The 10,551-nt window shown below is 44.0% G+C and overlaps 1 protein-coding gene across 4 annotated transcripts in view; it reads left to right on the top strand.

The window, feature by feature from the left end:
- Positions 1-382: 382 nt before the first annotated feature.
- The window catches only part of LOC103697581 (disease resistance protein RPM1-like), a 29,831-nt gene continuing 19,662 nt past the window's right edge, over positions 383-10,551 (top strand). For 2 of the 4 annotated variants that reach the window (XM_089928831.1, XM_089928829.1), the window contains exon 1: positions 425-695. The gene's annotated coding sequence lies outside the window, so the exon portion shown is untranslated. Of the gene's footprint in view, positions 696-10,551 lie in introns of all 4 variants that reach the window. The other 2 variants (XM_089928832.1, XM_089928830.1) reach the window with 2 other exon arrangements.

Below are 10,551 nucleotides of genomic sequence, written 5' to 3'. Positions count from 1 at the left end.
AGAGGTCATTTGGACATCGTTAGGAGATATTTCTCCCACCTTGCACTCTTTACTTTATTTTTATATGGCTGGATGTACTCAACTTAGAGCTATATGAATTGCCGTTTTCATCAAAAAAAAAAAAAAAAAAAATTCCCACCCCTTTTGATCTCCAAGACTTTAAAATACAAGATGGGAGATAATGTGGCGAGTGACTATTGGCCCAGTCAATAGGAGTCCATCTAATAATTTTGGACAACTTGCCAGCTTGCATTCTGACCACCGCACGACCATCTGTATCTTCCTTTTTTTTTTTATATATATATCTCGAAGACTTTAAATGGGGATAATGTGGCGAGTGACTATTGGCCCAGTCCACAGGAGTCCATCTAATAATTTTCAGCAAGTGGACAACTTGCCAGCTTGCATTCTGACTACGCCACGACCATCTCTCTCTTCCTAATTTACATATATTGATGTTGCCCTGGTCATCCAAGTTCATTGATCCAAGACATTGCCTTGCTGGTCACGCTTCCTCGCAGGTTTTGCCCAGCGATCAGAGGTGAGGAGGGCCTGTTCTTACTCTTTTATAGTTAAGAATGAAATCTTAAGATTTTTGGAAATTCAATGTGGAATACTCCTGTGCAATAATATGGCTTCAAGTTAGATCTGGTGCTGCATGATTTGTAAACTCGCCTATAATACTTAAATATGAAGTATGTAGCTCATAATACCATTCTTGGTTTCTTTTTTATGTGGGAAACTGTTCTTTGTTTCTCAAAGCTTAATTTCTTGAATTTTGTTAAGCATATTTACCATTGTTACTCTATTAGTCCAAATATGATTCATCTTTTCTTTGATGTGTTTTCGTTCTTAGCTATATTGTTAGGTTAATATTGATGTACAAATCGCTGTTATTGTGATAGAAAAGTACACAGAATAAATATATTTCTTTCTCTTCGTTTATTTTATCAAATATGCTAGAAAGAAACTATCCTGCAAATTTTTCTTTTAAAAAAAATATGTCATTTTATTTTGTTAATTTTGGATACTGTACTTTGTAATCCATATATCTTTCAAAGAACTCCTACGTCTCAACAATTGTTGTTAATTGAGTTGATTAATATCTTCCTCTTAGCCTCATGTTCAAACTTGACTGGTGAAGCAGACAAGGGAGAGAAACTGACCAATTATGATAACAATTGCTAGCCCTACCTTTTTTATTAATAAGAATAAGAGTTTGCTATCTAAGATAAATAAGTTTAGCTCTTTCAGCCATGTCAAGGTAGGAAAAGAAAAAGAATTGGATCGTCATAGAGATTGTACTTCTAATTCGACAACTCTGGGTTTGCTGCTTCCAATCCTCACTATGTGTTTGAAAATAGTGTACTTGTCTGTTAGGGAAAGTATATAGGATTAGCTTTACATCCTATATCCATCTTATGAAAAAAACAAAAAAAACAAGGTTGCCGCTACTGCAACCTAAACTTGTTCCCATCCTGGCCACAAGTTTAGCATTCAGAAACAATTTGACAAGATTAAGAAATAATTCAGCAAAAATTCAATAAAGTTCAAAAATCAAAATATGTTAGTATGTAATTATTTAGAATTATATAATGCATGTCACTATTTAGAATTATATATCTCATATCTATTTAGAAATCTTATATATTTCATCAGTAAAAGTGTATCAAACCTAGGAACTATGAAGAAGAGTTGCCAGACAATATACAGTGGGAGGTTGAAAAGAAGTAAAATGCACAGAAGAGAGTAGGATTGAAGTGGAAAAGCTTACAAGTAGAGGCTACGAGCAAGACGGGTAGGATTGGGGGTGGGAACAATCCAAACGCAATGCATATTCAAATCAGGTCAAAAATAATTCAAACACAAATCATAATAAACAAATTGATTATCTAATTATATCATAAATATCTTGTACAATAGAATAATAGCATGCTAAATCTTAACATTATCAAAAACATAATTTACATAGGATTTGCAGCCTTGATCATCCTAGTATCAGCTTTGGGGGTTCCGGAGACTCTCTGGTCTTTAGGTGAGGACAAAACCTCGGGGCTAGATGCATTTTCTCCTATTTTCTTAAAAAGATATTAGCATATCATCAGGGAGGATGTGATGGCAGTAGTTCTGCACTTTTTCACTACCTCTACGATCCCACGGGGCTGGAAGCAGACATTCAACACACTGATCCTGAAGAGGCAAGGTCCTACTGGTACAAAAGAGTAATTTCCTGCATATGGAAAAAAAGTGGGATAGAGGCAGATCAAAAATTACATAGGGTAAATAATAAAGAAGGACTTGAAATCGTTACATTTTTCAGAAAATATACTTTAAGTCGAGAGGAATGGAGGAAAAGGATTCATGTAGTCGACCCAAACTAGATTGGGATTAAGGCTTAGTTGAGTTGAGTTTATCATTAGAAAAAGACTTATATTTCTTATATTAAACCATAGTATTGAAATATATAGTATACTAGTTTTCAATCGCTCTAGGTTAGTGCGGATTCAAACTGGAAATTTAAATATCCAAATTTAATCCATTTTTAGAACAGGTCATGATTTCAAATCCAAACCTAATCCATGTAACTTTGGTGCTGGTTGGAATAAATGGGTTTCGAATCAGTTCTAGATTGGAGATAGATCAATCCACTTGTAGGCCTATATTTGAATGAGAATAAGAGGAAGATATCTAATCTTTTTTTTTTTGAAGAAAAAAACTTTTGGAAGAAAAGTCACGAAGGCAAAAAAGAAAAGTTGGGAAGTGGTAAAAGTTTCACCCATATTTTCTTCTATAAAGATATCTTCCAAAAGATATCTCCCATATCAAACCACTCATCCCTAGGGGTGGCAATCGGGTCGGGTCAGACATAAACGGGTCGAATCAGATGTAGGTCGGATCAGAAAATCATAAACCTGAATCCGACATGTTTATTAAGAATTACAACCTGAACTTGTCATGTTTAATAAACAGGTAATCCAATCCGACCTGTTTAACCTATTTAATAAACCCAACCCGATCCGACCTGTTTAACCTGTTTGCCCAACCCGATCTGACCTGTTTAACCTATTTAGTCCAATCCGACCTGAACTGTTTAATCTGTTTAATTAAAAATTTCTTCAGAACTCATCCTAAATCTGTAAAACCCCAAAGAAGAAGCACCAAGAAGGAACCTTGGGAGACGAAAAACATAAGGGATCGAGATGGGGAAAAAAAATCAAACTTGGATCTCCCTCAGCACCTCAACACGCTTCCGGACCTTCAGCGAGAGGGTCTCCAGCACATCGGATTGCTTCCCTGCCAGACTCTAGAGCTTGTTCTGTTTCAAGAACACATCAAGTTACAATTTTTTTTCCAAAAAATATGAAACAAAAAAATCTAGATTTCTAATCACAAAATCAGAACAAAGATGAAGATAGAACAGAAGCAAGAAAGCCCCGATCAAAGTACGAAAAAATGAGTTTCAGAAAAAAAAAAACCTCACCTTCAAAGCATTAACAAGGCCGGCCCGATCCTTCGCGCTCACAGCTACGCATCAACAAACACCAAGACACATGAGAACAGAAATCAAAAAATTAAAAGAAATAAAAAAAGAGAGATCCGAGGGAAATAGCGGAGGGGAAAGGAAACTGGACCTTGCCGAAGCACCGACCTCATCGTTGGCTGGGTTGAGAAGCACCGGACCTCGCCGAAACAGCCGCCGCCGATGGGGAGACAGAGGGAGTCGACAAGGGGGAGGAGGGTGCGGAGGCGGAGGAGAGAAGAAGGACGAGCGAAGGTGAGAGCTCGAGAGGCGAAGGATCGAGAGAAGAAGAGGGGAGAGAGGGAGACGGAGGGGAGCTTCGAGATTAACGCTCGGCCTGCCATTGGCGAAAACCTAACCCTAACGGAGAAGGAGGAGAATCTGGAAGAGTAAGGACACGAAGGGGAGAAACCCTAGAGGAACCGGCGGCTATGGATGATGGAGGGGTTTAGAGTTAAAGGGGTTTTACCGTGTATTTTTTCAGAAACGTCTTTTCTATTCACCCAAAGTGCTCCATATATTAAACGGGTTAAATGGGTCAGACATCTAAAATATGTATCCGACCTAACTAATAAACATATTAAACGGGTCAACCTGTTTACGATCCGAATCTATTTAGGCCAAACTGAAACTTATTTATGGCAGGTCGAACACGGATCGGGTTGGCGGGTCGGATCATATTTTGCCACCCCTACTCATCCCTATATGCCTTAGGCCTGCCTCAATCATTACCTAGAATCTCATGTGGCACCATAAACCTTCTTTCTGTCTAATGAACAATTTAGGATTCCTTGAATTAATCATGAATCATTCCTATTTTCTATGAATTTTATGATTAATTCACAAAACAATCGAGAATCTACAAATTATTCATTGAATGTAGGGCTAGAACGAGGTCGGACAAGATTGGGCTATGCTTCTGTTGGAATCCAGATCAAATTTTTTTTGGGCTCGGGGCTAGGCTTAGGCCCGAGATTTTTTCAAAATGTTAGCTTGATCTAAAGCTCACCCGAAAACCAATCGCATTGGTCCAAATTAGACTATTTGGGCCAAAAGACTTGACTAACTCATGGTCTGGTCACAACAGGAAAAGTCGATTTTACCGACGCTTTTTTGCCGACGCTTTTTACAAGCGTCGGCAATTTTCAGTCTAACGTCTAAACTTGGCGACGCTTGTAAAATGCGTCGGCAAAAAATGACGCTAATACGCGTCGGTGTAGTCGCAGGCCTAAGACGACGCTAAAAAACGTCGTCGGAAGCCAACGACCCCCCTCCAAACAACCCCCTGTCGGAAGCCACCCTCACACGCTGTCGTAAAATAAGCGCCCAATACAGGGCCAATTTCGGGATCGGACCGTGTTCCCATGGGGCTCCTTTTCCTTGCCATGACCTTCTCCCCCCTCTCCCCCCACCCCTTGAAAAACCCCTCTCCATCGCCTCTTCTTCCCTCCACGGGCCGCTCAAAACCCCTCCCCTCTCGCGTTCACAAATCCTTCAATCCTCCCGAAACCCTGACCCTAACCCCAGCGAGCAATCGAAGACGAGAAATGGCCCAGAGAGAGGAGCTCCAGGTCCCGGAAACTCTCACCCTCTGCGTCAACAACTGCGGCTTCTACGACGACCCCGCCACCAACAACATGTGCCAAGCCTGCTTCCAGGCTGCCGGATTCGCCTCCCCCTCGCAGCCCTCCCGCTCCAGCCACGAGAAAGCCAGCTCCGCCCCGGCTCGGTCGCCGGATCCGGCAGCGGAAGCAGGGAGGGGAGGTGCGGAGGGGCCGGCGTCCAAGGCTGATGCTGCCGCCGCGGTGGTGTTGCCGCGAGGCGGGTGAGCCGGTGCGCGGGTTGCCGGAAGAGGGTGGGGCTTACGGGGTTCCGGTGCCGGTGCAGAAGCAGGGAGGGAAGCCAACGACCCCCCTCCAAACAACCCCTGTCGGAAGGGTCATCCCTCCTCCCTCAACCCATTCCAGAGATCGGAAAGCATCTATTTAACCAATAGTATTACCCACATCTCTCTCGCCCATTCCTCGTCTTCTCTCTCTCTCTCCAGAAACATCAGTCACTAGTGCTTCATAGAGATAGAGGTACAGGGACCAAACCCTTCTCCAATCCCTCTTTTGCTCGATCTTTTCGACTTTTTTTTTGGTTGTTTTCTCATATTTTCTTGGGATCTGTTCTACCCTCAGATGTCGATGAGTTCTATGCGATGTGCGATCCAGGTGAGTTTTTTTTTGTTTTTTTTTGTAAAGATCGGTAGAAGTTTGAGATCAGGGTTGTTTTGGTGTTGGATCTGGTTCTTGGAATCGAGGGATTTGGGTGTGGGTTGATTTGATGCAGAGAAGGAGAACTTGTGCTTGTATGGGCATCCTGGAGGGATGTGGGAGGTGACGTTGCCGGCGAAGGAGGTGCCGCCGGAGCTGCCCGAGCCGGCGCTCGGGATCAACTTCGCGAGGGACACAGCGACAGAAAGGAGCCGGTGCATAGCGACTCGTGGCTCCTTTCTGTCGCCTTCTTCTTCGGAGCCCGCTTCAATGGCAACGAGAGGCGATCGCACCCCGGCCATTCGGCCCCCAGGGCCTCATGTTCCCCATGATCGAGTCCCCCGGCGCCGCCGAGCTCGCCATCTCATTCTGCTGTTTTCCGCCGCGCGGCGTCCGCGGGTCCGCCGACGCAGTGGTGTGCGCCTCCGCCTACGGCATCGACGATGGCTACCTGGCGCGGGTTGACAAGGAGCTGCTGGTGATGTGCCAGGTGGAGACGGCGGCGAGGCTGGCGGAGATCGAGGCGATCGTCGGCGTCGAGGGGGTCGACGTGGTGCAGATGGAGCCGCTGGATCTGAGCGCGAGCATGGGGCATCTGTGGGATCTGAGGGATGCGATGAAGAACGCGGAGAGGAAATTGGGGAGGAATCGAGGCTCTGATTCAAAATATTTTTTAAAATATTTTTTTAAAAAAAAAATATTTATAACGACGCTTTAAAGCGTCGGCGAAAATCCAAAACTGGGCATGCTTTGGGCTTTCCTGACACTTTAAAGCGTCGGCGAATGTCGTTTTTGCCGACGCTTTTATTAGCATCGGGAAAGCCCTATTTTTACCGACGCTTTCTCTTAGCATCGGCAAAAATCGGACCCACGCCCACCTGCTCGACGTCTGACCCACGCTTTGGGGTGCATGGGCTGGAAATTCGCCGATGCTTAAAAGCATCGGTAGAGACCAAAAAAACCGCCGGGAGATATCCTTTCTTTTGTAGTGGGTTGACCTAATTTTTGGCTCGATTGGCCCCTACATGGCTTGATTGGGCTTGCCAGATTAATGAGAAATGGTAAAAATTATATTTTTTTTTAACAATAATGCACCATAGTATGACCATAATTGCCCCAAAAATAGGATATCTTGCTTTAAAATACTAGAAAAATACTAAAACCATGGGAATACTAATAAAAAGGAAAAGATGGTTCTTTTTTCGTTTATTTTGAATGAGAGAATGAAGGGAAAGATATGTAGGTGGGCTTGGAGAGGGAGAGGACAGCGGAAGGGAGGAGGTTAGAGCAGATCAAATAGAGGAGAATAGACCTCGTCATGCTAGGAAGGCTATTCAAAGCTATATGGGTCCTAAGAACTATGGCTGTCGAACCCCAACTCTCCAAGAATAGTGCCCATAGTTGGGCATTGCTCATCTCTTCTCTCTTTCCTCTCTCTCTCACACAGCAATGGGGAAGGGATCAGGAACATTGGCTGTGGCTGTCTCTTTGTTCTTCGAAAAGGGGGCCCGTAACATTGCACTGTTGACTAGCAATGATGAGAGGAGGTGGGGGGCTACTGGAAGTGGACAAAAAAGCGAAGAGCTGCAGAGATATAGAGACTCGAAGGATCAAAGAGAAATTCGGGGCAAGAGACTTAGGGATCGAAGGTTTAAGCCCACCCCTCTCATCCGTAGGCAGTCAATCTTCACTGCCTTAGCTCAATAAACAGACGAATCAGATTCATTGAAGAAAGTGACCGACCAAATTGAGCCTCAAGGCCTGGTGGGATATAGAGCCAGGGCAGGTCTCGGGCCTTGTTTCAGTCCTATTTTTGGGTTTGATTTCAGGCTCAATTTTTGGTCCGAGCTCAAGCTCGAGCTTCGGGGTCGAGCTAAGCATCGACACAAGCCTACCCAAAAATTCTTTTAGGTTCTACTTTTAGATTCCAACCCAACCTGAACTTTCTCAAGCCTAGCCTATGGTCAGACTAGAAGCTGGCCCAAGTCCACTTTTGACATTAATTGAACAACTTTGTGGAATAGTAAAATTTAAATAATTAATGAATTTTTCAGATTATCGCATAGTCTTGTTATTATAGTTCCAACAAGATAATATTTTATATTTTAATTGGTCAAAATGAGTCTTGGAAGGTTATAATCTTGTTTCTACATCTCTAGTGTGATTTAGAAGTGGGAACATCATATTCAATTCTATAGAACAAACCTTCTTGATCTTTTTATAATTAGATTTTTTTATTTTATACCCATCATACTTGTATGCACCTCAGAGAATGGAAAGCCTTCTTGTTGTGAATGGTGGTACTATTTTCTAAGGTTAGTTTACAACTGGTTGGAGAAATAGTGATCTTAGAACTAAATAACTGTCGCGCCCCGAGCCCGAGGCGCGGCAGACGCCGCACGCTCGCATGGCGGGCCGCGCAGGCGTGCAAGGCATTGAAACATATCGGAGCAAATACAGATGTTCAAAAATGACATAATTATTTAAATTGTTCAAAAGCAGTCTTACAGAGTTTGAAAATAACATTTGCTAACATAATTCAAATGTCCAAACTAAACTAACTAAAATGCCAATAACTGAAAAATCATCGGAAAATCTAACGCACTCCCCAATCCCGTGCGATCAAGCCTCTGATCTGAAAAATAGAGAAAATAAAATAATGAGCTACACTAGCCCAGTAAGCAACAAAATACCCCAAAGTGGGGTCAGAGCATATCAAATCAGAATACAGGATAATGTCTGGAATAAATCATAAATAACATTGTTTTACTGTTTTCAAAACTTATTATCATTTTTCCAAAAACTCTGATACCAAAATCTCAACATAGTAGGCTATGGCCACGTAACCCAGTGGCATGGGTCGCACAAGATGCCAAATCCACTATATTTATCCACCGATGGCGGCTGGTGTTGCACAAAAGTGCCAAATCCACTATATTTACCCATCGATGCAGCCGGTGTCCAGAAACCACTATTCTAATCACTGGTGGCGCGGTGTCGAAACCGGTTCCTCACAGATTACAAGTCGACAGGTCCAACGTATAATCTCCATTGGCGGGGCCAGAACAGAACAGATCATAGCCATGCTGAGAATGCATATATATATATATATATAAATAGATTTCATAAACTGTACAATCATATTTCACGGATTTCAAAGCATATGATATGATTTTCAAATAAAATTTAACATGTCAGACCCATTTTACTAAATACAAAACATATTTCAAAATTTAATCCAGTAATAATTATTTTACCAAATAATTTAGAAAAATGCACTTTGAAGCATTAAGTTACTTACCTCTTCTCGCTTAATCCCTACTTCAGATAGGCGGATCAGGTTCACCTGTTTAAATTTAATTAATTCCTTGTTAATTTCAGAACTAAGTAAAATCCAAAAATAATACTATTGGACACGGCCCAACAGGGCCCAGAGTTGGCCCATAATGGGCATGGCCCGATAGGGCCCATATCGGACACGGCCTAATGGGCCCCCAAAGTTGGCTTCTAACTGGTTCATTTATGCAATAAAATTTATTGCAGGGACTAATACTTAATTACAGGGTACTATTTTATAAAGCTTGAGTGGACTAAATAAATATAGTTAGGGACCTTTATGTAATAAATCTTTCCTATAGGGATCAAATACAAATTACAAAAGGCTCTTTTGTGCAATAATATACTATCAAAGGCTTAACTATAAAATTTCATTTATTGGCCAAACGGGTTCGGATTTTGGGTTCTGGGTTTCAAGTTTCGGATTCCGGATTTCGAATTTCGAGTCTGAACTGGTTTCGGATTTCGGATTCTGGGTTTCGGATTTCAGGTTTCGGGTTTTGGGTTTCGGGTTTTGGGTTCGGGTTCGGGTTCGGGTTCGGGCTCGGGCTCCGGGTTCAGAGTTGAACTGGGTTTCGGGTCGGATTTCGGATCTGAACTGGATTGTGGATTTCGGGTTTCGGGTCTGAACTGGATTTCGGATTTTTTTTTTTGTTTCGGGTTCGAATCTGAACTGGGCCCACAAAGGTACTGCCCAACTGGGCCCAACTGGACTGGACTGGGCCCAAGTTGGGCCTGCAATGGAACAGGGCCCAACAGCCCATCATTATGCTCACGGCTCACAGTGGGCCTTCTTCATCTCGATTCATCAAAGAACAAGGGAAGAAGAGAACAAGGAGGAAGGAGCAGGGAGCCGCCGAGTTGGCCGGCCTGGGTTGCGGAGGCTGATGCCCAGTCGACGGCCACCGATCGCAGTGGCGGTCGGCAGCTGCTGCGGCGACCGGCGTGAAGCAGCAACCGAGATGATCTCAGTTTGTGGGGTCAAAACAGAGGGGAAAATCAAGGTTAAATGGCAACGGAACGAAGACAAGGAGGGAAGCTCACGGGCGGTCGATGGAGGTGGCGGATCTCGGCCGTGGCTGTTCGATCCGGCGGTTAAGCGGCGGCGGCAGCATTCGAAACCGAAAGGATGGATCTCGGAACAGGGGATGGTTGTGAGGGGGATCCGGACGGCGCTCGGTCGGGAAGGCACGCCGGTCACCAAGGAGAGGAGGAGGGAAGGAGGGAGGAGGAGGAGCTCGGAGGTGCCCTAGGGAGGAGGGCTTGGGGGGTTTTTATCACCCCCCTCGTGATGGCTCTCCGCCGCAATCTCGCGGCGGCCGAGCGAAATCCGTGGCCGTGGTTCGGCCGTGGATTAGCTGGAGGGGGGGTGCCGCGGGACTTGCAGCATCCTCGCCCCGACCGTCCCCGGAAGAGCCGGAGAGGATCGCAATCACG

This window comes from Phoenix dactylifera, chromosome 2 (assembly GCF_051530095.1).
Source record: "Phoenix dactylifera cultivar Ajwa chromosome 2, Ajwa_hap1_PhDact_Kaust_v1.1, whole genome shotgun sequence".
Taxonomy (NCBI): domain Eukaryota; kingdom Viridiplantae; phylum Streptophyta; class Magnoliopsida; order Arecales; family Arecaceae; genus Phoenix; species Phoenix dactylifera.
The sequence above is the reverse complement of the archived record's forward strand: the minus strand, read 5'-3'. Positions and strand labels throughout refer to the sequence as shown.